General features: G+C 37.9%; 3 non-coding genes across 3 annotated transcripts; 1 reads left to right on the plus strand and 2 right to left on the minus strand.

The window, feature by feature from the left end:
* Nucleotides 1–2,696: 2,696 nt before the first annotated feature.
* TRNAP-AGG (transfer RNA proline (anticodon AGG)) lies at nucleotides 2,697–2,768 on the minus strand. The gene has a single exon. It is a non-coding gene; the product is annotated as a tRNA-Pro (tRNA).
* A 690-nt stretch (nucleotides 2,769–3,458) lies between these two features.
* On the minus strand, nucleotides 3,459–3,530 carry TRNAP-UGG (transfer RNA proline (anticodon UGG)). The gene has a single exon. It is a non-coding gene; the product is annotated as a tRNA-Pro (tRNA).
* A 20,134-nt stretch (nucleotides 3,531–23,664) lies between these two features.
* LOC131630618 (small nucleolar RNA R71) lies at nucleotides 23,665–23,771 on the plus strand. Its single transcript, XR_009292378.1, has one exon. It is a non-coding gene; the product is annotated as a small nucleolar RNA R71 (small nucleolar RNA).
* The last annotated feature ends 3,333 nt before the right edge of the window (nucleotides 23,772–27,104 follow it).

Here is a 27,104-nt window from a genome sequence, read left to right on the forward strand (position 1 = left end):
AAGACTTCAAACCTCGAACCATACAGATAATGCCTCCACACCGTAATCACAAACACTACAGTTGACAACTCCAAGTCATGGGTAGGATAGTTCCTCTCGTGAAACTTCAAATGTCTTGAAGCATAAGCTACAATCCGTCCATTCTGCATAAGCACACCACATAAGCCCATCTTAGATGCATCATAAAACACACAAAAGATTCCTTCGCATCTGACAACATCAAAACTGACGTCGACGTCAACCTCTTCTTCTACTCTTGAAAACTTTCTTCGAGTCAACTGAGTAAAGGAAAAGCCAACTTCGAAAAGCCTTCTATAAACCTTTTACAGTAACCAGCCAACCCCAGAAAAATTATGATCTCATTAACTAACTTTAGAGTCTACCACTGCAATACTACGTCAACCTTAGACGGATCGACTGCTATACCACTGCTAAAGATAACATGACCAAGAAAACTTACTTCTCGCAACCAGAACTTGCACTTGGATAACTTGGCATACCACTTCTTCTCTTGCAAGATCTACAAGAAAACCTTGGATACCACTTCATCAATGAACAGAACCACAAACTGGTTTGAGTAAGGATTGAAGATTCTGTTCGTATATTTTATAAACACACCTGATGCATTAGACACCCCTAACGGCATCACTGAGTACTCATAATGGTCGTATCGAGTTCTAAAAGCAGCCTTTGGAATATCTTCACCCTTCACTCGAATCTGATGATAACCTGATCTCAAATCAATCTTACTGAACACACAAGCACCGACCAATCCATAAGGTTATTGATTCTTGGAAAAGGACACTTGTTCTTAATAGTAACCTTATTCAGTTGCCGATAATCAACATGCAACTGCATGTCACCATCTTTCTTAACTAAAAACATTGGCGCTCCCCACAACGATACACTAGGCCTAACGAATTTCTTCTCAAGCAAATCTTCTAATTGTTTCTTCAACTCACTCAACTCTGACGCAAACATTCAATAAGGTTCCATTGACACAAACTCAACTTCTTGCTTCATTGGCAAGTCACAAATATCCTCAGGAAAACATAAAGAAACTCACACACAACATGCATATCACTCACCACAATATCGCTCTCCACTCTCAAGGAAGTGAACATCATCATTCTCCCTCAAAGACATGTCTACCAGTACGACATACATGAACCTCAAATGCTCACTCTCTTTAGACTTAGGAAACAACACAGTTTTATCGAAATAGTTGATATAAACATGGTTGAACTCTAGACAGTTCATTCCTAAAATCACATCGAGTTGACTCAAATGCAAATAGATTAAGTCAACTCCAAAGGCTCTACCATAAATTTTCAAAGGACAATTCAAACACACTAACATAGTAGTCACTGAACCATTACTTGGGGTGTCAATGACCACACTACCAGTCATAGAAGACACTTCAAGACTTAACTTGTTAGCACAATCAAGAGATATAAACGAATGCGTCGCACCAATATCAATAATAGCATTCAGAGAAACACCATTAACGATATACGTACCTCGAATCAAATTATCTGCTCCAGACATCTCCACTCCACTCAAGGCAAAAACCTTTTCACCTTATTTGTATTACTCTCATACAGTCCAATATTATATCCTTTATACTCTTGTATACTTAGTAACAACAAAGAGAGTGTGAAAATTAAATTATGATACCTTGCATGTGAACTAATATTTTGCGGTATGCTGGAGAGATACTATTGAGGTGTCTAAGCTATTGTGCCAGTGGAGTATTTATGCTCATAGAATTGTCAAAATAGGTTGTCCATATGGACTGACCCGCCAAGCTCGGCAAAATATAGGATTTGAGATTTAAAATTAGAAAGTTACTTTTTCCACCCTAAGTATTGGAAAAACACTCTAAACTCTTTGAAACACACTCATTGCATCACAGTCTGAGAAATTTAGCATATGTCAATGCCCTGCCTTAAATCTTATTTTGTCACAATATTTTCTGGTGTAGTTTTTACAGAAATAAGTTATAGGAATGAGAAACTTGAAATCGGACAATGAAATAAAATTATTGCCATGAAAACATTTGCATAGAAATAGAATATTTTAGCTTGTTACTTTATCCTATTTATAATTTGTATGTATTTTCTATTTTGATTTATGAAAGACCATTCAGTTTAACTAAGGCCACATGAAAAATCTTGCTTCTCAAGGTTCTATACTCACTAACTAAGAGAATTATTCAAAGAAGTTTCTTGTTTCATTACCTCATGTAAAACCTCCACCAACATTGAGTCAGTTTTTAGTTGATTTGTAAAACATTCTAAAGTAAAGAACTGAAGCACTCAACTGTTGTTCAATGAATCTATTTGAATGTCGCATTGCAGACTGATATCAAAGCCATTCGAGGGATGATGTTGGTGTCACTAGTTTTTCTATTTCTTTTTGGAGTGTCTTTACATCAAATATTCTTCTCGTAATAGTGAGACTTGGATTTTCTGCAATACAAATATTACACAGCTACACATGATAATCAATCTCAATTATTAATTTGAGATCCAACAATTATATTATAGTCATTGTATATATTAAAACAAATTTAGTCATTGATTTGAGATCAAACATCCAAGATCTCTAATGCAGTTACAACAGAGTGTGAATCTAATAGTTTAACAGTTTAACTGAAATATAGAAAAGTGTAAATTCCTAATCTTAAAGAAAAAGGGGCATTCCGAGAATTGAACTCGGGACCTCTCGCACCCTAAGCGAGAATCATACCACTAGACCAAATGCCCATTTTGAAGGTCAAGTGAGACCTATGTTATTTATTGATGAAACTGTGTATGCATACCACATTGTCTGTTAACTAAATGCTGGTTCTGTGTCTTCTCATGATAACGAGACCACGTGAGGAAGTTACCAATCCACCTAAAGCTACCATATTTTTCAAGATAAGGTATCAAAAAGAGTAGCCAACAATAAATACGAGAAAAGGTTAAACTTACACTATATGGTTCGAGATTAGATTCTTAATAAGCGTGTTTAGAAAAATTACAAGAAAAAGTTAAGTTTATAAATGATCTTAATTACTATGTAGTTAAGCGCAAGAATGCTTTGGTTTATGCACAAAAAAAAGAATCAAAGGGGCCGGGGCTGCATAAACTGTCATAGATATTAAGTGGAGACAGTTTTTCTTGAACGGTCACAAACCAAGTAACACAAAGTTAATTGAAGTTTTAATTTTGGATTTATCTTTAAAGATAAAGTTTGATAAAATATGACTTACAACAGTCTTTCTATGACCAAATGTTTTTCAGTTTATAGCAACAAGGCATTCACATGCAGTCTCTATATTAATTGTAATTTAATTACTAGTACTATAAGGCTATAGCAGTATATAAAAAACAAAAACAAAAACTGATGCATATTAATATTTAATTTAACTAACCAATTAATATGTCAATCTTGTCAACTTCCTTCAAAAAGGGGCATTCCGAGAATCGAACTCGGGACCTCTCGCACCCAAAGCGAGAATCATACCACTAGACCAAATGCCCTGATATGAAAAGATTTAGTTTGACAGTAAGTTAGTTGGGACAATTGTTTTAGGGGAAAATATGAACTCCATGCCTCATATTTTCAACAAGTGTCATCACTTAATGTGTCATCACTAAACAAGTTGACAATTGTTTTAAGATCCATATCCAATAGGATCTCATTATGTATTCTAATCAAGATTGAAGCAAGAAAACAATGAAATTCCACATACAGGGGTAATGTCTAGGCCTTAACCATTGTGGTTACTGTTTTTCGTGTTATTTTTATATACACTGAAATTGGGGCTTCTATCAAAGACAAGAAGTTGATGTCAGATCTCTTCTTTTACGCCATCGGTTCTCTTATTTTCTTTCAGTAAAGAGCTGAATTCATCAAAGACTATGGAAACTTACAAACATCTTGTTGTGACTATGTGTGATATTTCAACAGCTGGAAGTCCTACAACTAGGGACTTTTCTTTAGTGGCCTGAAGGAAGAAAGTCAGAATAGACACAAAACTACGTAGGAAAGAAGGGTTAGCACTTAGCAGCATAGATGATGAAAATGGTGCAGATTATTTAAAGAAGGGAATCAAACTCTATTCAAAGGAATGCTGCTTACCAGGAAAGATAGGAGTAATGTCAAGAGATTATCCTTCTTCCAAGACAGCTGCACATGAAGGAAACAACCAGGTTTAATGTCAGAAATGGAGTGTAGGAAGTAATTAATTTTTGCAAAGTTTCTACTATCCCAAAAATCACCAGAAAAGGAGTGTAGGGCAGCTGCAATATGCAAATCAGTCTCTTTGAGAAAGAAATGCAAGCCCAACAATGCTGAGATTGATGCTACACTTGGATTTCTGTCTCTGCTCCCAATTCCTCGAACAGTAGTAATGTCTAGACCTTAACCATTGAGGTTATGGGTTTTTTTTTTGTTTTGTTTTGTATTTTCCTTGTTATTGTTATACATACTGAAATTAGGGCTTCTATCAAAGCCAAGAAGTTGCCTTTTTGAACCTTTCCCTTTAATTTCGATAAAGGAAGGAAACTTAGATGTTAACTGCAATATACCTCAAAGCTTATGAAGCCATCAGATCTCTTCTTTTCTTAAAGTAAAAAACTGAATTTATCAAAGACAGTGAAACTTACAAACATCTTGTAGTGACTATGCGTGATATTTCAAAAGTTGGAAGGTCCTACTATGGCTGAATCAGAAATAGTATTTAGAGAACCAACTATGGCTGAGTCAGCTGCTTCATTCAAACCATACAAATTATTAATACATCTAATTCTTAATACAAATTCTTATTACTATCTCATGTGTGACTCTAAACACTTTACACATTTTGAAAGTAAATTCATGTGTATTTACAGTGCCCTAAGCCAAACTTGACATTTGTATAATCCCACTTCCCAGAAGTAACCAGAAAATACACTAGAATAGTAGAACATACACAAACAGCTGGAAGAAACATTTTAACAAACAGTTAAAGGGCATTCAAAATAAAGCCATGTATTCAGTAAATGACGAAAACATGCTACTAGATTCCATTGGGGTTTCAAAAAAGACATAGAAATTGACAGCAATAGAATTAGAAGATATAGTGAAAAGGTGAAGTTGTGGAGAAGAAGAATAACCTGATGTAACGATTGAAAGCTCTGCTATGCATGTAACCCATCCGTGTTCACAAGCGATACTGTAAGCTAGAAGTTGCGGTGTTTTTTTACGGAGGTAGAAATGTAGAATTGATGGAAGAAGAAGAAAATTGAATTAAATATGTAAATATTTTTATTTTGTTTTTAATGGTTTTTGTAAAATTAATTTATATTATAATTAGTTTTTTTAATATTTTATTTAACCACTTTAATATTTTTTTCAAAGAATTAAAGAAAATATTATTAATCAAAAGAAATTATCTTAGAATAAGGACTAAAAAAAACTAGTACTTTAGCAAACGTCAACTTATGAATTTTTTTTTGAATAACTATATTTTTAAAAAAAATTCCAAAAATAACTAGGTTTTCAAAAATATTACACAAATGTCACTTTTCACCAAAATATTGCACGTTGTCGCCAGGGGGGTGGCGACAACAATGGGCTTTGGGTGTATTCGCCAGGCCCAATGGCGCCTATGTGCATTTTTTAGGTGTTGTCGCCACCCCCCCTTTATTTTTTTTTTCTTTTTTCTTTTTGTAATTTTTTTTCTTTAACATAATTTCTCTTAAATTTTTTTCAGTATTTTTTTTTAATAACTACAATTTTTTAATATTATTTTTTAGTATTTTTTTAGTAAATACATTCATTTTTTTAGTAAATACATTCATTAATAACTACAATTTTTTAACATAATTTCTCTTAACTACATTCATTTTAATAAATACAATTTTTCAATAATTTTTTTATATTGTTTTTTTTATCTATCTTGTTAAAATTATTTTTGGAAGTTGGTGGTGGATTCATTATTTTGAAAGTTGGATATTCGTTAAAATAATTATATATTAAAATACAATAACGATACATTGCCGATAAAAATACATTAAAATTAAAGACATTGCAAAATACATTAACGATACAAATACATTATAATTAAAAACATTACAAAATACATTCACGATACAAATAAAAATCTTATTGCGCGCCACGTGGACCATGGTACGATCCACATTGAGGTTGCCGAATGGGTCGTGTAGACGGGTCACGAGTTGGTAATGCCCCCCTATTTCCGCAACGACGCCCCCCTCTATTTGGTTCGTCTTGTGCCATAGTCGACGGTCCCTGAATGAAACCTGGGTCTTCAACATCTTGAACTATAGAATTCCCTCCATAGGATAGGCGGGTGCCCGCGGCGCTGTCGAAGCTGTGTCTAGGCGGGTTAAAATTTCTCCTAGTGGGTGCAGCCTGGAAGTTTTGGAAGTTGGTGGTGGATCCGGTTTGGTTAAAATACAATGGTTGTGGCGGTGTGTTGAAGTCAAATTGTTGGCTGGGGTACTGTGATGTGTGTTGGTCGAATGTGGTGTATTGCGGGTATTCTTCTTCTATGCCCATGTCGGGGGTCATTGGTGGTGATCTTGAAGAGCCCCCCGCATGGAATTCCTGGAAATATGATCTAGAAGAGCTCCCTGCATGGAATTCTTGATTTTGTGGTTGAGTTTGGGATGGAAAAAACTGGTGGAGTTGTTGGGAATGTTGTTGGTAAAAAGGTGTTTGTGGTTGCATTGGTTGTTGGTGGTAACTTTGTTGTTGTTGTTGTTGGTGTTGTTGTGGGTAATGTTGTTGTTGGTAATTTGGTGGTGGTTGTTGTTGTTGTTGGTAATTTGGTGGCGGTGGTTGTTGTTGTTGTTGGTGGTAATTTGGTGGTGGTTGTTGTTGTCCTCCAAAATATGGAGGTTGTGCTCGCGGGTCAGCTAAATAGAAAGGGGCAGACACAATCATTTCAGGATTTGTGACGGATCTGTACCAGTTTACATACTCAACAGTTGGCTTCATTTCTCCCGGCGCCACAGGAAATTCTAGAACCGTTTTTGATCGACGAGCCCATATTTTACGCTGCTCTATGGCAAAGGACTTGTAATTTTGTACGTACCACTGTTCGCTAACCTTCGCAAGATGCCAACGTCCCAAACAGTCAGGCTCAGGTGGGTCAGGGATACCTTGATGCATGCCGAATTGGAGCTTCACACGGTCACTCGGGTGCATCTCCACAGTGGTGAACCGTATGATGGGTGATTTTGCTGTCCAAATAGCCGCCTCGTCAAGGTCGGGTACGTGGTCCAATTCCAAGTAAGGACGCCAAATAAACTGCAAAGCAAATAATATTAATTTCAGAATATAGAAGATAGTTATTTTTAAAAATATATTTAGAAAATGGACATTTTTAGAGGTATTACTTCTTGGGGTCCTAGTCGATCTAATAGCTGGCGGTAGAAAATGATTTTGGAATCAGGCGTTTTGGACCAATCCATTCCGAGTGCATTGAACCTAAACACATTAAAAGATATAAATCAATATAGTTACAAATAATAATAGAATAAAAAGCAATAATTAAAATAAGATCCAAAAGTTACCTTGAAGCGTAAGGGAAGGCGTAACTGTTTGGATTTGCAGGGGCCAATACCGGCATCCTCCACCATGCCCATGCTTGTAGCAAGAATGCACATCCACTAAATGTACAACTATCCTTTTTTGCACATTTGCATAAGGAACTATATAGGTATGCCAACACAGCCGAACCCCAACTATATGTCTTTATTGCATCAATGTCCCCAAGTAAACACAAGTACATAAAATTAACACTATTTCCCGTGCCTTCGGGAAATAGAAACCTACCAAACAACAACATAATATACATCCTAGTTTTCCGCAGTATAGTTTCTTCGTCAGAAAACTGATCCAATTGAAGCCCAACATAAGCTTCCTGAAGGCCAGCAAGCTTTATACCTTGGCCCCTACCCCTTTGTTGCCCCTCACCCTCTATTAAATCCACACCCAACAATTCGACGCATAGGGCGTTTGGTTGTTGGACATTTCCATACACTGCCTTTCCATTTGTTTTGAGACCCAACAACATGTACACGTCCTCTAGAGTGACGGTACATTCACCCATTGGAAGGTGAAAAGTATGAGTCTCAGGCCTCCAACGCTCACACAATGCTAATATAAACTTCATATCAACTGAGGTATGTGTTAAGTTCATTACCTCACCAAATCCCGCACGTTTAACGTAGTCCACAATCAAAGGGTCAGGAGCATTCATCTTACCAGCACGGGTCCTAAATCTCTTGACATCCTATAAAAAAAACACCTCCCATAAGTATTTGAAATTAGTAAATTTAAGTAAAAAAAATTAAGTGTTTACTCAAACTTACATAAGTGGCAATGTTTGCAATGGTGCCTCGATGCTCTTGACCCATAGTTAGGAGAGACATGTTTGTTGATGATGAAACACAAAGTTGCTCCGATGATAAATTGCTCTGATGAAAGTATAAGAGGTGATGAAGAAAATGAACAAGTTTGGGAACATATTTATAGCCAAAATGCATAGGTTATTACGAGATTCCCTGCAGTGTCTTGTCCCGTCAAGTCTGTGGTGGGGACGAGATTCCCTGCAGTGTCTTGTCCCGTCATGTCTGTGGTGGGGACGAGATTCCCTGCAGTGTCTTGTCCCGTCATGTCTGTGGTGGGGACGAGATTCCCTGCAGTGTCTTGTCCCGTCAAGTCTGTGGTGGGGACGAGATTCCCTGCAGTGTCTTGTCTTGTCATGTCTGCGGTGGGGGGACTAGATTGCTATAGAGGCATGCATTCTTGTCATGCTAAATTATGTTAAACCATTGCATGCACCGATTTATCATATACTTTTATTTTTTATTTAGATGTTTTTATTTTTATTTTAATTCATTTAACACATATACTTATTTGAATCTTGTGCAGAATTATTGCTTCATTTCTTGCATGCATTAGCCTTGTGTAAGAGGTGGGGACGAGAATCTTTTGTGACATGCATTAGTCATGTCATATTTGAATCTTGTGCAGAATTATTGCTTCATTTCTTGCATGCATTAGCCTTGTGTAAGAGGTGGGGACGAGAATCTTTTGTGACATGCATTAGTCATGTCATATTTGAATCTTGTGCAGAATTATTGCTTCATTTCTTGCATGCATTAGCCTTGTGTAAGAGGTGGGGACGAGAATCTTTTGTGACATGCATTAGTCTGGTCTTGTCATGTTTATGTTAGATTTTGAGACTTTTATATTAAACTAGCGCAGATATATATATATTATGGAAAACATTAATTCATTCATTCATTAAAAAGGTACATTGACAATAACCAACACAGAAACTAAAACATCTAAGAAAATAACACATAACAACTTGTAGTACACGCTCGATCATTGCAACAAACACAACAACACTTAATCTAAACTACTCGAGTATCACTGCAAGAACAAGTGGATTTTCAACGCCTCGGTTAACCTCTCCACTGTGTGTCCAAAACATTAGATCCACGTCCACATCGTCTTTCACACGGTCCCAATAATACATGTAGGTGCCTTCTGGATTATTATCCGTCAACGTAATGTATGGACAACGGTAATCTATCTGTTTAACTTTTCTGGTCGGACCATTTAGTTGACGAAACCCAGTGTTGATGGCTCTAACAATTCTCTGGAAATTCCAATGGGGGTTAAGGCAGACACGCATGTGACTACCTTCCTCAAAAAAAACGACAGCCCAAACTGAGTTCATTTTTAGTGTTTGCAGTAAGAATGAAGAAAGAGTTGGTACTTCAACTCCACACACACACACACCTTTATTTATAGTGGGTGAAATACCGCGGAAAATAATTTTGCTAATTATTAATAAATTCAATACTAATTGGAAACTTTGTAATGTTAAAAAAAAATTTCATTAATATATGCTCAGAGCATTTAACGCAACGGTACAGAAGTAGCTGAAATGATAAAGAAACTGCAACATCTAGGATATTACAACGGTTAGGACAATGTCTTCTCTGTCCTCCATCATTCGAGTGCATTGAATGTCGTCCTCCATTGTCTCCCACCAACGCTGTCTTTCAAGAAAAGCACCTCCCCTTGTTCTAAGTCTCTTGATAGATCTGATTTGTTCGCCTTGACTCCACTCTCCCTCCAAAAACCTGAGAAGGGTTCTCTTAAGCTGGTCCATGGATTGAATGTTCCAAAACATTACCTGCATGGGAGGTTTGACGGCAGAGAAAATAACGTATCCGTTCCTTCGAACTATGGGAGGTTGATAGTCCAAACGCCTTACAGGTGGTGGAGGCTCATTAGTCCGTTGCGTGCTATCTGGCCTTATTCGAGATCTCATTTTTTCGTGTGTGTACTGATGCACACAAGAAACCCTAATTTATAGAGTGACAATTAGGGTTTCATTTACAAGGGAAAAACATAAACAATAATTTTGAAGAATACAAATTAGGGCCCCACATGGTCCCCATCTATTTTCTGTCCTTCGCATGCGTCCGAAACGAGTTCCTGTACCCTAGCATGCGCCTGTAATGATTCCTGAAGCGATTCCTGATAGATTCCTGCAACGATTCCCCCTATCTTCATGCATGCAGCCCTATCTTTTGTGGCATGCATTAGTCATGTCAAAGTTACTATCTTGTGCAGAATTATTGCTTCATTTCTTGCATGCATTACCCTTGTGTAAGAGGTGGGGACGAGATTCTCTTGTGGCATGCATTAGTCATGTCAAAGTTACTATCTTGTGCAGAATTATTGCTTAATTTCTTGCATGCATTACCCTTGTGTAATATTTCTTGCATGATATATAGGAACTACTTCACGTACTATTTTTTACAACCAACACAACTTTCCCAAACATTTCTTCCTTTTACAACACAACACAATTCTCACATTTCTTCTTTCACAAACACATATCAAAATTATGGCATCCACCTCGCAGTTCAAAGTTCGTGTTCATATTTTTTCTTCGAATTTTTGTGGGTGTGAGTTGGGATGGACATAATCGTTTGACATCTCTACATCTAATGTTGACAGTGTCGTATGCAACTTAAAGGGTTGAACCACCAAATATTTAATACATCCTAAAAGTATTTCTTTTTGACACGATCTATCACCAAGCTGTAATTTTGATTTGATCTAAAATTTGTAAACGTGGTAGTTTTTTTTCGCCAAATAACATCTTATTCGCTTGGGTCCTGAGAATATGCTCCTCTCAAGGTCTCAAGTTCGAAATCCGCTAGGTACAAATTGCTTATTAAAAAAAACATCTTATTCACTCTTTCATAAAATCCAAACACTCACCAATCAAATGAATGAAGGTCTTTGCGAACATCCATTGTATCACAAATAAGACCACAAAAGAGAGAAGTGTGAACTCTAGAATCATAAGGACAACAAATGTCCAACCATTTCACAACGCTATACCTTATCCCTAAGTGTACTCGAAAATATGTGACTTAATTTTTCATCCTTTTCACAGCCACCTAAAGATCTTGAAATTCTGAGACTTGCAATACAGATGTCAAAACTGATGTTTCAACACAAAACACAATGTTAGGACTATGGATGTAAATGGATATCCATGGGAATGAATAACATGATATACGTGTCCGCCCCATTGGATAAATATGATATTCTTTAAACGAGTAATCCACGAGTTTTAAGATATCTACGGATATTTACAGATATCCATGGATAACATTATTTTTCTAAAATTATATTTTGAAAAATAAAATTTCAGCTTCTTTTAAAGACACAAGACATTATTATCACATAACATTCATACAAATCCCTCTTATTTTAACCATAAAACTTCATCACATTAATTTCCTTCATTTCCACCAGACATAATATTCATACATTTCATTTGTAACAAAAAAGAATGATATTATGATTGTAAGTTATGGTGGAAGAGCGGATGGCGAAGGAGTAGAAAGGATGACACTTGTTGGACGGAAAAAGAGCGACGCTAGTTGGTTGGACGGTGAAATTGTTGAAGTGAAGTACGAAGCATAAAAAGCTTAAATATAGGAAGATTTGTATGAAATATACAGGTTTTATTTAAAGAGAATTGATCGCGACTTTACGTGTCTATTAATCTGATGACTGCAAGTGCACAGTCGTGTCGTGTAGTTTTAAAAGATATCGAATCCACAGGGACTATGAATCGATCTACCGTTATCTAAGGTTACTATGTAAAGCTAAGGCTACTAATATTTTGATTGTTTCTAAGGGGAAGTGATTGTGAATTCTAAGAAATGTAATAATAGACAGATATCAGTATGTATTTCATTTAACTTTAGGTGATCTGAAGGTCCATTGGCTAACGTATTAATTCGATTAAAAATCTTTATTAATTCAATTGATTAAAAGTCCTCCTCTCAAACTTTCGCTCTGTTGATTTAGACTACTGTCCTAACTCGTAATGTACGCTTTCGCCATCCCATTAGATTTTAGAAAAGATTTTTGGAAACAACGTAATTAATAAAATGCTTGTTTTATGAAGTTGTTATCTATTTAAATCTCATAATCTCAAACTTTCGCTCTGTTGACTCGGAACATGCTAATATCCCTAACGTACGCTTTCGCCATCCCGCGCGGGTGTAAAAACATTTTTTGAAAATAAATAAGTTCTAATTAGTTTTAATACGCTTTCGCCATCCTTAAAACTAATGTCCTATGTCTACTATCCAGTTAAAGATCTCAAACTTTCGCTCTATTGATTTTAACCTTTGACCGTCTTAACCCCTCAAACTTTCGCTCTATTGGTTTTAAGACTTACTAATTAATTTAGACATACAAACCAAAAACAAGTGATATTTAATAAAATATAATTACGCCAATTTATTTCGGATCCCACGGTTAACTTACTTTACATACCGATATCTTAGTTAATTAGCCAGACATATTAATACGGTTAATCATGCATAAATTAATTTGGTTTATAATAAAAGGCATGCTAAATGGCATACAATATATCATGCAATAACAAAAATAAATAAAGCGGTAAATGATAAACCTGAAATAAAATAAATCTGAATTGAATTGAATCTTGAAGTATCAAAATTCAACCACAGGTTGGCTGGATCGTTCTTCGGAAATAAACTGGCAGAAATTTAAAACAAGGAATAAAAAGGATAAATCTAACGTAAGGCTATATTTATAAAAGGTTCACAACAATTTCCGGTGTAGAAATTGTTGTGAGAAAAATAAAGCGGTTTAATTGAAAGCAGGAAAGAAAATAATGGTCACGGAGTAATTTCGGCAGCACTTCGTTAGCAGAAAATCGGACCGTTTGAAGTGAAGTAGCAGCCTCTATTTATAGGCGAGCTTTTGCCGTTGAAACGCGTGAAAAGAGGAGTTTCTCTGACTGGGGCTTGGAGACGTGCGTCTCCACTTTTTGGGGAAACTTCTTTGAACGACTTGAGACGTGCGTCTCAAGTGGAGAAAATCCAGGAGCAGTTGGAGACGGGTGTCTCCTCTTGGTGACGTGGCAGAAGAACGTTGGAGACGTGCGTCTCCACGTGCTGGGATGATTTGGGCCACGCACAATTGATTCCTTCGTGGGCTGGGTTAGCGCTTTGCACATTTGGGCTTTCTAAACACCCCTTTCTTGCTTCAGCACCCCTTTTCCATCTTTTAGGTACAAATAATAGTCATTTTAGCTCCATTTCTTCTCCTTTTCACAAATAATCCCAATAAGAGTGTAAAACCTGAAACAAAGCAAATACTCGCATAATATCATAATAAAACAATATAATAAACGGAAAATGCTATAAATATTTATGAATTTCAAGCTAAATATACGATACAAAATCGTGTTATCAAATTCCCCTAGACTTGAATCTTTGCTTGTCCTCAAGCAAATAATAAGATAAAAACAGGAGGACAGTGAAATAAAATACACTCCCACCACGTCGTTCAGTCATACTCAGCTACAAAGTGTTTTTGTTTGAAAATTATGCGGTAGATCCTAGCAATAAACTTACAGTAGCAACACTAGACAACTCCCAGCGTGCATACCAATCTGAATCATGCCATTATAGCTTGACCTTGACTCATCATCTTGTTTTACCCTTTTCATTCGCGCGCAATCACATTAAGCCCATTATCTTGACACGCACATAGCAGAGTAGCCGGTTAGTGACTATGATCCTTCTTATGGAGTTCTGGCACATTTATGTGGTATACTCCTTAGCGCTTATTTGTAGATTGTGGGGAATCGGACAATAGTCCTTCCTACCAAGTTCACTACCAGGTAACTTCTGAACCAATCAACAATGAGTTTTTAAATTCTTTGTATTTGAGATTTGTGACCGTTAGGTTAAATGATCTTGTGGGGATCACCTTACTTAGTAGGCACATTTCTATTAGCGGTTAAATACATAATTATAATTATAAGGATCATACACTTATATTCATCGACTCTCTGCGTAGTTGGCGTCTAAGACGGTGCCGACTGCTAGAATAAACTAATAAGGGTTACTTCAAAAATTAAAGTCGATGGTTTCGGTATAAAGGGTATTCAAATCGGTTACGCACACTTGGGGGTTTTAGAGTGTCGGGACAATAAGGGTATTGTCTTGAATCTTTATTGTGATTTCTATGTGTTAAGTATTTGAGTAGCTTCGTACTTCTCGAACGTGTGGGGTTATGCGTTTATCGTTTTGGAGTAAAAATTTTGTTATGGCTCAAGAAAATGGAAGAAATTGTAATAGCCACGGAATTATACATATAAGACTTGAAATTCCATAAATATGCTTTATTGAATTTGAAAAAGAAACATTACAAGGAAAGGAAATAATAATAAAGCGAGTAATACGACTCCCCCAAACTTAGATGATGCAGTGTCCTCAATGCATGTGAACTACTCCTCATTGTTGCGGTCGCGGGAACTGCTTGCGCCTCTTGTACGAACACGGCGACGTCTATCAGTAGGAGAGCCATTTACACAAATGTTAAGATCATGCAATTGTGTAGCAATTTCGGTGTAATGACCTTCGTTCCTAATAGCGTAGTCACGGTGCTCTTGTTGCATCTCTCGAATAAGCCTTAGTGTTTCGTTTTGATTTGTCTGCATAGCTTGAAAGTCTTGGCGTTGAATTGCAGCATACATGGCATCAAGAGTAATAGGCGGAGGATTGTTTTGAGGAGGTTGGTTGAAATCAGCTTGTGCTTGGTTGAATTCTTGTTCCATTCCGTCCACTGGCTCATTATGATGTTCAGGTTGGTTTTCTTGAGGTTTTTCATTAATAAACCTCCAACGCTGAACGTAACGGATGTTGATTTGCTCTGGGCATGGCAGGATGACATAAGGAATTAGAACTTTGTTGACGACCAGAGTGTAGTGGCCATCATGACGGGGTGAAACCAAGTGAGAGTCACGGCAGTAAGTCAGATCGAGGGATTGAGCAGGCATCATAAGATGAGAGAGGGAGATAAGGTCATCACCGAGACCTAAGGCACAGGCCAAGAAGGTAATAATGCCGCCAAACAGGAAGGGGTTTGTAGCGGGGGAGTTGATGCATCCTTGGATGTGTTGGAGCATAAAAGGTGCGGCATTGAAACAGATATTATTTAGCGCACAGTATAAGAAAAATAATTCATTTTGGTTTACCTTGTGGTTGTTGGATCTTTCAAAAATAGTGTTCCCCAAAACACGTTGAAAGTAACGTATAGCGGGGTTTTGAATATGAGAAGCGTGAAGGGTCCTCCAACCGGTAGGAGTTTCGCCAGTCAGATTAAACCAAAATTCGAAAGCAAGTTCTTCCCAAGGTCGGCCATTTAGTTCTTGAAAGATTGTGCGGTGAGCATTTGGTGCATTATTAAAATGCAAATACGTAGCAACTGCTTCTTGGTCCAGAATAAATTCACGATTAAACATCCGAAATTGGATGTTACCAGTTAAAAGTGGTTGATCAGAAGGAGTGTCGTAATGGAAAGAACTTAAGAACTCTAAGACGAGCGGCTCATAAGTGGGCACGGGTTCGGTACAGAGATGATGTAGGTTAGATTTTGTGAGCAAACGGGTGACACCATCTATGAGACCCAGAGTTTCTAGACATTCGATGTTCACGAATTTCGTGGGGACAACCGAACGTTCATAGAGAGCGAGGTATTTGGTTCTTTGAGCATTGTCGTCTTCCTCTCGAAAGATAATATGTGAAAGGTCGGGAGGTGGCCTCTCAGGACGCACACTTTGGATGACTGAACGTGGAGGCATGATGTGTTTGGAAAAAGATAGTGTGGAGAGTAGAAGAGGAGAAAATGGTTTGGAGGTTGTGAAGAAAAAGAGTGGTGGTGGTGTGGTTTTATAGTGAGGTTTGAAAATGGTGGAGTAAATATAGAATTGAAATGAAGTTATGGTGGTGTTTGAAGTTTGAATGGAATGGAGAAATGGGAAATGATGTAGAGTTAAAGAGGTGATGATGGAGGAAGAATGTGGTTTATGGTGTTTAAATGGAAGAAATTATGGGGAGAAGGAAGAGTATTGAATGATGAATTTTGAAATTCAAAATTCAAAATTCAAAGAGGGAGAATTGATGGTCTGCGTGGTCAAACGAAGCATGCAGCCTGCTACCCTTGGGAGACGCGCGTCTCAGGCAGGCAGTCTGCAGGGGGACAGGGTATGGAGACGGGCGTCTCCTGTCCTTAACATGCAGAAGGGTGGTCCCACAGAGGTGGAGACGTGCGTCTCATAGCCTAGGGACATGCCTATCTCGCATGTGGTGCTGTAGTCACGTGCTGACAGATACAAAATTATGAGAATAGCACAGATGTGACATGTGATGTTACTATAAACAGCAAAATACCAGACTGAGTGAGTTATATGCATTCATAAATATATAGCAATCAGACAGAAGAATAATATAACACAGTAGCAGTAATGAATAAAATAATGCATTTTGAATTAAAACTGGTACTGAGTGTTGATAGAAACAGAATGTAAAAATACAAAAAATTAAATTCTAAACTAGGAATTGGAAATTGCTAAAACTAGAAATAAAATCTAATATCCTAAAAGTTAACATCTAGCCACGTCTGTTGTTGTGCACATTAGAATAAATGTGTTTGAAAACTTCGTCGAATTGAGCATTGACGGTGTCGATGAAATTGAAGAAGTGCATTTGCAGAGTGTGTAACTCGTTGCGCACATGTTGTACTTCGTGTTGCAGTGCATCGATGGCTTGCCCATGCGTGTTCTGATTAGGAGCAGGCTCGATCCTCGGAGGAGTATTTCTTGGGGCCACTGATTCAGCAAATGCAACAGGTTGTTGTTGTTCAAGCTCGACGTCAGTCATGTCTTCAGATTGAATTTCTTGTGAACCAGTAGGAGTCTCAGGCTCATACTCAGAAATGGGTTCATCTTCAAGTAGAGGCTCATATTCAGGCACGTGATCGTCTTCAGGCATAGGTTCGTATTCGGGTTCAAGATAATCTACGGGTATATGTCAATTTCCATAGTATCCGAGAGGAGTGTCGGGTTCAGAATTTTGTTCTGCTACATACATGTCGTCATCTAAATGTTCATAAGCTTGTGGTGTCTCTGGAAATGACTCTCTTTCAGGGGTTTGATCATAGAAATCCAGTTAGCAGGGTTGTGCACACTCGTCCTTGGATTCGATAAGGTGAACTAATCTAGTACTTTATTATCGATGAGTAAATCAAACTGATCAAGTCCAAGGTTACCAATGATACCTCGATTAAAGCAGAAGCGAATGTTCATAGAGTTGTAGGAACCAAAAGGTGTCAATCTAAGCAGTGGTGTTCTCAGACCTATAGCATTTGCAATCATAGTGACAAATCCGCCGATCAGAATAGGTGAAACTTCGTCTTGCATGATGCGCTCGAAGTTTGTTAGCATAAATGCGATTGCGTTGACCGGACGATTCTGAGAGGTGCAGAACATGATGAATAACTCTTCTCTAGAAACTTCAGTGACATTATCGGGTTTACCGAAGATGTAGTGAGCGATGATCTTTTGCAGGTATCTGAAAGCAGGGTTATGAATGTTCTCGGATTGAAACTCGTTCTCTTCAGGGTTATCGTTACCAGTGATCTTACCCCAAAATCTTTCCAACTCCTAGTATGCAAGACTTTCTTCAGGGATTGTGGTGTATGCATCTGATCCATGAGGGATTTCCAACATTGCAGCAAAATCTCGGATGCAAAACTGATATTCTAATCCAAAGAGTCGAAAGAGGATAACTCCTTTCCTCAGTCCTTGTCCACAGTTAGGCAGATAAGTCAAAGAGCTCAGGAATTCCAGAGTGAGCTTTCGGTAAGTATTAAACTTGCGGAACAGGTGAGAAGCGGTCTAACCGATTTGGTTCAGCAAGTGCATGACGCTTTCTGCGATACCTAACCTTTCCATAGTCGGGTGGTGAGGATAGCGAGTCAAATCCATTTGCCTCTCAGCTAGCTTAGCATATCTCGCTTCTTGCCCTCTACCACGGAACACAACTTCCATATTGTCAACTTCTTGCATCTTGATGAGTTAGTAGTTAAGAAAGCCTATAAGTTGAAAATATGAAAATTAAGTTAGAACTAGGCTAGTGTTGTTTAAAAGGAAAAATAAAGAGAAAAATAAAATTAGAAGTGTAACAAGTTATAATAATAATTATAATTATAAAAAGGAGAGATTTTTACGATTTAAAATAGCGGTTATAATTATAGTAATTATTATATGATGTAGGAAAAAAAACATAAAAATATAGGAGAATTAAAATAATTCAAAAATAGAATAGAATGTTTTAAATAAAAAATAAAAAATAAAAAAATAAAAATAAAAATAAGAAAAACTGTGGGTTGTCTCCCACCAAGAGCTTTGTTTTATGTCGTAAGCTCGACGATTTAAAATAAAGATCATTTTTCTGAATGAGCGGGCAGCTCGTCAAGTTTAAAAATTTGAATGTTTTCATCGTGTTCGAGATGATGGTAATACTTAAGACGTTTCCCATTTACGATAAAAGGTTTGACGGTTTCTCCTTTGATTTCTATCGCTCCGCTCGGAAATATGTTAGTAATTTCGAAAGGACCAGACCATCTAGATCGTAACTTTCCAGGAAATAATTTTAGTCTAGAATTAAATAAAAGTACTTTATCGCCTATGCTAAAATTTTTCCTAGATATACGCTTGTCATGCCATTTTTTTCGTTCTTTCTTTATAGATTTTGGCGTTTTCGTAAGCGTCTTGTCTAAGTTCGTCTAATTCGTTTATGTCTAGAAGTCGTTTTTCACCAGCGGTAGTGTAGTTTAAATTTATATTCTTAATGGTCCAATAGGCTTTATGTTCTAATTCTACCGGAAGGTGGCATGATTTTCCATAAACGAGTTTGAATGGGGTGGTTCCAATTGGAGTTTTGAAAGCTGTTCTATAAGCCCATAAAGCTTCGTTTAACTTGGATGACCAATCCTTTCTAGATATAGCAACAGCTTTCTACAATATTTGCTTTATTTCGCGGTTAGATACTTCTACTTGTCCGCTTGTTTGTGGATGGTATGGTGTAGCTATTCGATGATTTACTCCATATTTTTGAAGGAGTTTTTCAAGGATTCTTGAAATGAAATGAGACCCACCATCGCTAATTACCAGTCTTGGCACACCGAACCTAGGAAAGATAACGTTTTTGAAGAGTTTGATCACTACTCGTGTATCGTTTGTAGGAGAAGCGATAGCTTCTATCCATTTCGAAACGTAATCGACAGCTACGAGTATATATTTATTTCCGAATGATGATGGAAACGGACCCATAAAGTCTATTCCCCAGACGTCAAATATTTCTACTTCTAGGATGCCCTTTTGAGGCATTTGGTCACGTCTCGAGATATTTCCGGTTCGTTGGCATCTATCACAATTTAATACAGCAAAGTGAACGTCTTTCCATAGGTTGGGCCAGAAGAGTCCAGATTGAAGGATTTTGGCGTAGGTTCTAGATGTGCTATGGTGTCCTCCACATGGTGCTGAATGACAATGTGTTATTATGCTTCCTATTTCTTCCTCGGGTACACAACGTCTAAAGATTCCATCGGGGCCTCTTTTGAAAAGGAGGGGGTCGTCCCAATAGTAATGTTTTAGGTCATGGAAGAATTTCTTCTTCTGTTGGTAACTTAGATCAGGAGGAAGTACACCAGCAGCTAGGTAATTTACGAAGTCTGCATACCAAGGTGTGGCAGAGCGGGCTAAAGCTACTTCTGCGAAGTTGTTGGGTTCAGTGATTGGATGTTATGGTTCTAATTCGTTAGCTTCCAACTGAGCGATGAGTCTTTCGTAAGGGAAATCATCATCAATTGGTACTTGTTCGGGTTTCAGATTTTCCAGTCGAGAGAGGTGATCTGCTACGACATTTTCAGTTCCCTTTTTGTCTTTAATTTTTAAGTCGAACTCTTGTAATAAAAGGATCCATCTTAACAATCTAGGTTTGGCGTCTTTCTTGGTTAAGAGGTACCTAATAGCGGCGTGGTCAGTGTATATGATTATTTTGGCTCATACCAAGTAGGAACGGAACTTATCTAACGCGAATACGACAGCTAATAGTTCCTTTTCTGTCGTGGCGTAGTTCATTTGAGCTTCGTCTAGGGTTCTACTCGCATAGTATATGACATGTAGTTTCTTATCTTTTCTTTGCCCTAGAACGGCTCCTACAGCATAATCGCTTGCGTCGCACATTATTTCGAAAGGCTCACTCCAGTCGGGAGGTTGCATAATCGGCACAGCGATTAATGCTTGTTTAAGCGTTCAGAATGCTTCAGTGCATTTATCGTCAAAAATGAATTCGGCGTCTTTCATCAGTAATTCAGTTAAGGGTTTGGTTATTTTAGAGAAATCCTTAATAAAACGTCAGTAAAAACCAGCGTGTCCTAGAAAACTTCTTATTTCTCTAACTATTTTGGGAGGTTGAAGGTTTTCGATGATTTCGATTTTAGCTCTATCCACTTCGATCCCCCTATCGGATACGATGTGTCCAAGTACGATTCCTTGTCGAACCATGAAATGGCATTTTTCCCAATTAAGGACTAGGTTAACGCTTACGCATCGTTTGAGTACCAATTCAAGGTTTTCTAAGAATGTTTCAAAACTTCCTCCACAGACAGAGAAGTCGTCCATAAAGACCTCCATTATTCCATCCAGGAAATCGGCAAATATTGCCATCATGCATCTCTGGAAGGTTGCGGGTGCATTGCAAAGTCCGAAAGGCATTCGTCTATAAGCGAACGTACCATAAGGACAGGTAAACGTGGTCTTTTCTTGGTCGTCAGGGTGGATAGGAATTTGGAAAAATCCAAAGTATCCATCCAGATAACAGAAATGTGAGTGTTTAGCTAGGCGTTCGAGCATTTGATCTATGAATGGTAAAGGGAAGTGATCCTTTCGAGTAGCTTTGTTTAGCTTCCTATAGTAAATGCACATTCTCCATCCAGTTTGGGTACGTTGTGCTACAGATTTGCCTTTTGCGTTAGTGATTACAGTAACTCCTCCTTTCTTTGGTACGACATGAACAGGACTAACCCATTTACTATCGGATATTGGATATATTATTCTGGCTTCTAACAGTTTTTGGATTTCCTTTTTAACCACATCGCTCATGATGGGATTTATTCGTCTTTGATGCTCCCTAGAGGTTTTACAATCTTCTTCGAGCATAATGCGATGCATACAGAGGGAAAGACTTATTCCTTTCAGATCTGATATGTTATATCCTAGAGCGGTTGGGTATTTTCTTAGGACAGTGAGTTGTTTTTCAGTCTCGGTTTGTCCTAAATTGGCGTTAACTATGACTGGTCGGTTAAGTTCTTCGTCTAGGAATTCATACCTAAGGTCAGTAGGTAGTGTTTTAAGTTCTATAGCAGGTTCCTTAGGTCCAGGTATAGGATCAGGAGTTAATGCCAAACATTCACTCAGGTGGTTATCTTGATATTCCCCACGCCAATTGTCATCTTCAAAAATCGGCGGTATAGGAATTCTTAGGTTCTCGATTTCCTTATGTGTCAATTATAGAAGGTGCTTTTAGGAATTGGGAAAGAATGAATTCGATTTTCTCTTCTCCTACTTCGAAGGTAAGCTTTCCTCGTTTAACGTCTATAATTGCCCCAGCGGTTGCTAAGAATGGTCTTCCTAATATGATCGGGATGTTAGAATCTTCTTGGATATCCATTATGATGAAGTCAGTTGGGATGTAGAATTGGCCTACACGCACAGGGATATTTTCTAACATTCCTACAGGGTATTTAACTGAACGGTCAGCTAGTTGAAGAGACATTCTCGTTGCCTTAAGCTCACCCAGATTTAGTTTCTTACAGGTTGAAAGAGGCATCAAACTAACACTGGCTCCTAAGTCGCACAAGGCTTTTTCTATAATAGTCTTTCCTATTACGCAGGGTATGGAAAAGCTACCAGGATCTTTCAGTTTGGGAGGCATGTTATTTTGGATGATAGCGCTACATTCAGCGGTAAGCACTATAGTTTCGTTATCCTCGAGTTTCTTTTTGTTCGATAGAATTTCTTTTAAGAATTTAAAGTACGAAGGCATTTCAGTTATGGCTTCTGTGAAAGGTATGGTTATGTTTAATTGTTTTAGAAGTTCTACAAATTTTTTAAATTGCGCTTCAGTTTTGGATTTAGCTAATCTCTGAGGGTAAGGAATTGGTGGCTTATAAGGTGGTGGTGGAACGTAAGGTTTTTCTTTTTCAGGTTCCACTTCGGTGTTGTTCTCATTGGTCTTAGCAGTTTGATCATCAGTTGATGTCTTTTTGATTTCCTTTGGCTCTTGTTGTGACATGGGTGCGTTTTGAGTTCTAGGATCGATGGGTCCATCGTAGTTCGTTCCACTTCGTAGTGTTATCGCGTTCGCATGTCCTTTAGGATTAGGTTGTGGTTGAGCAGGAAACGTGCCAGCAGGGGCAGCAGTAGGTGCTTGTTGTTGAGCTACTTGTGAAATTTGAGTTTCTAACATTTTGTTATGCGTAGCTAAGGCATCTACTTTGTTCGATAATTGTTTTAGTTGCTCACTATTGTGGATGTTTTGATTTAGGAAGTCCTTGTTGGTTTGTTGTTGGGAAGCTATAAAGTTTTCCATCATGATTTCTAGGTTCGATTTCCTAGGGGCATTTTGAGCGGCTACAGGCGCTTTTTGATAGCCAGGCGGGACAGCAGGTGCTTGTCCAGGCGCGTACAACGCATTGTTGTTCTTATATGAAAAGTTTGGATGGTTCTTCCATCCAGGGTTGTACGTGTTAGAATAAGGGTTTCCTTGAGCATAGTTTACTTGATCAGATGGGATACCAATCAAGAGTTGACATTCGGCAATTACGTGTCCAGTCAATCCACAAATCTCGCAGTTAGGTGCTACGGCAGCAGCGGTGGCTGAAGGAGTGATGGTTAAGTTTTCGATCTTTTGAGTTAAAGCGTCTACTTTAGCGTTAACGCGGTCTATACCACTTACTTCGTACATTCCTCCTTTGGTTTGGGTTTTCTCTAGAGCAGCTCGTTCTCCACCCCATTGGTAATGGTTTTGTGCCATGTTCTCTATGAGGTTGTATGCTTCATCGTGGGGTTTGTCCATTAATGCTCCGCCAGCAGCGGCATCTATAGTCATTTTAGTGTTATAAAGAAGACCACCATAGAAAGTATGGATGATCAACCATGGTTCGAGTCTATGATAAGGGCATAGTCTAAGCATGTCCTTGTATCGTTCCCAAGCTTCGAAGAGTGATTCGTTATCTTTCTGGGTAAATCCGTTGATTTGCCCTCTTAGCATAGCGGTTTTGCTAGGCGGAAAGTATCTAGCTAAGAATACTCTCTTCAATTCGTCCCATGTAGTTATGGAATTAGAAGGAAGGGATTGAAGCCACGCTCTAGCTCTATCTCTCAAGGAGAAAGGAAAGAGGCGTGAATAGCTTCGGAACTAAGGTTGTTAGCTTTGACAGTGTCGGCATATTGCACGAACACAGATAAATGGAGGTTGGGGTCGTCTGCAGGGCTTCCAGAGAATTGGTTCTGTTGAACAGCTTGTACCAACGAAGGTTTCAGTTCGAAATTGTTCGCCTCAATCGCAGGTGGTGCGATACTTGAGTGCGGTTTAGCGCGTGAAGGAGCGGCGTAGTCGCTAAGAGGACGAATAGCAGCCATCTCTAACTTCGGGGTAATTTGATTGATTTGATCAGTAAAGATTAATTCCTGATTAATCGGAATTGGTGCTACTTCGGGAATATTGCGAGCTCGACATTTGACGTTAATGAAACGTTCGATCTCGTTAATTTGTTGTATTAAATCTCCTCCTTGTGAACGAGTATTTGGCATACAATCGTTCAAAAAAGAAAGGAAATAATTGCCCTAGTCTCTACGGTGTAACAGTGAGTTACGATATCGACTTAAATAGTCCCCGGCAACGGCGCCAAAAACTTGATCGCGACTTTACGTGTCTATTAATCTGATGATTGCAAGTGCACAGTCGTGTCGTGTAGTTTTAAAAGATATCGAATCCACAGGGACTATGAATCGATCTACCGTTATCTAAGGTTACTATGTAAAGCTAAGGCTACTAATATTTTGATTGTTTCTAAGGGGAAGTGATTGTGAATTCTAAGAAATGTAATAATAGACAGATATCAGTATGTATTTCGTTTAACTTTAGGTGATCCGAAGGTCCATTGGCTAACGTATTAATTCGATTAAAAATCTTTATTAATTCAATTGATTAAAAGTCCTCCTCTCAAACTTTCGCTCTGTTGATTTAGACTACTGTCCTAACTCGTAATGTACGCTTTCGCCATCCCATTAGATTTTAGAAAAGCTTTTTGGAAACAACGTAATTAATAAAATGCTTGTTTTATGAAGTTGTTATCTATTTAAATCTCATAATCTCAAACTTTCGCTCTGTTGACTCGGAACATGCTAATATCCCTAACGTACGCTTTCGCCATCCCGCGCAGGTGTAAAAACATTTTTTGAAAATAAATAAGTTCTAATTAGTTTTAATACGCTTTCGCCATCCTTAAAACCAATGTCCTATGTCTACTATCCAGTTAAAGATCTCAAACTTTCGCTCTATTGATTTTAACCTTTGACCGTCTTAACCCCTCAAACTTTCGCTCTATTGGTTTTAAGACTTACTAATTAATTTAGACATACAAACCAAAAACAAGTGATATTTAATAAAATATAATTAAGCCAATTTATTTCGGATCCCACGGTTAACTTACTTTACATACCGATATCTTAGTTAATTAGCCAGACATATTAATACGGTTAAGCATGCATAAATTAATTTGGTTTATAATAAAAGGCATGTCAAATGACTTACAATATATCATGCAATAACAAAAATAAATAAAGCGGTAAATGATAAACCTGAAATAAAATAAATCTGAATTGAATTGAATCTTGAAGTATCGAACTTCCACCACAGGTTGGCTGGATCGTTCTTCGGAAATAAACGGGCAGAAATTTAAAACAAGGAATAAAAAGGATAAATCTAACGTAAGGCTATATTTATAAAAGGTTCACAACAATTTCCGGTGTAGAAATTGCTGTGAGAAAAATAAAGCGGTTTAATTGAAAGCAGGAAAGAAAATAATGGTCGCGGAGTAATTTCGGCAGCACTTCGTTAGCAGAAAATCGGACCGTTTGAAGTGAAGTAGCAGCCTCTATTTATAGGCGAGCTTTTGCAGTTGAAACGCGTGAAAAGAGGAGTTTCTCTGACTGGGGCTTGGAGACGTGCGTCTCCACTTTTTGGGGAGACTTCTTTGAACGACTTGAGACGTGCGTCTCAAGTGGACAAAATCCAGGAGCAGTTGGAGACGGGCGTCTCCTCTTGGTGACGTGGCAGAAGAACGTTGGAGACGTGCGTCTCCACGTGCTGGGATGATTTGGGCCACGCACAATTGATTCCTTCGTGGGCTGGGTTAGCGCTTTGCACATTTGGGCTTTCTAAACACCCCTTTCTTGCTTCAGCACCCCTTTTCCATCTTTTAGGTACAAATAATAGTCATTTTAGCTCCATTTCTTCTCCTTTTCACAAATAATCCCAATAAGAGTGTAAAACCTGAAACAAAGCAAATACTCGCATAATATCATAATAAAACAATATAATAAACGGAAAATGCTATAAATATTTATGGATTTCAAGTTAAATATACGATACAAAATCGTGTTATCAAGAATATATATATATATATATATAGTTCTGGACCGGCCCAGTTATTTCAATTGGGCCAATCCACTCTTTAGTCCAAGGTATCCTGGTTCAGACACGCGGTAGCCTTCCCCGGCCCGCTCCGGGCAAACTCAAGACGTAACCGAGCACGCTGAAGCCTCGTGCTCAGCCGCGGCTAAATATCCGCGTTTCCTGACCTAACGCCTCGCACGGGTCCTCAAAAGATGGAGTCCTTTTCATAGATTTGCCCTATAAATAGCCCTCTAACCCTAGGGGGCAAGGTAATCATTTTCTTACCCAAAATCTCTCACTTTTATGTTGTACCTTGTTGTCCAAACACTTACTTTGGCATCAGAGTGCCTTGTAGGTACAACCACCTTTTTTCTCTCAACCGTCCCGGAATTCAAGCTTCACCGTTGCTGGCCACCTGTTTTTTTTAGAAGATGAAAAGATAGAGTATAATAAACTAATAATATTTAAATAATTTTAATAATTTATTAACGGATAAGGATATCCGCGGACATGGGTAACATTTAACTCGTATCTATATCCATTAATAAACGGGTATTTAAATATCCATTTATTTTATCTGCATATATATATATATATATATATATATATATATATATATATATTTTAAACTACTCATCCTGTACCCATGACAGATTTAGTCCACGTATATCTGGGGGTATGGATATTTTTGCCATCTCTAGTCAGGACAGATGTTATGACATCATCTGTTGATAGAAAATAACTGCTAAGCCAAGATATTATGCAGAATGTAAATTGCAAATAAAATAAACAACACAATTCGTTGTTAACCCAATTCGGTGCAACGTCACCTACCCTGGAGCTACCAAGCCAGGAAGGAAATCCACTATGATAATATTAGTTCAAAGTCTAAACAGCCTCAGTTTACAACTTTTCACCTAATCA

This window comes from Vicia villosa, unplaced genomic scaffold (assembly GCF_029867415.1).
Source record: "Vicia villosa cultivar HV-30 ecotype Madison, WI unplaced genomic scaffold, Vvil1.0 ctg.000711F_1_1_1, whole genome shotgun sequence".
NCBI lineage: Eukaryota > Viridiplantae > Streptophyta > Magnoliopsida > Fabales > Fabaceae > Vicia > Vicia villosa.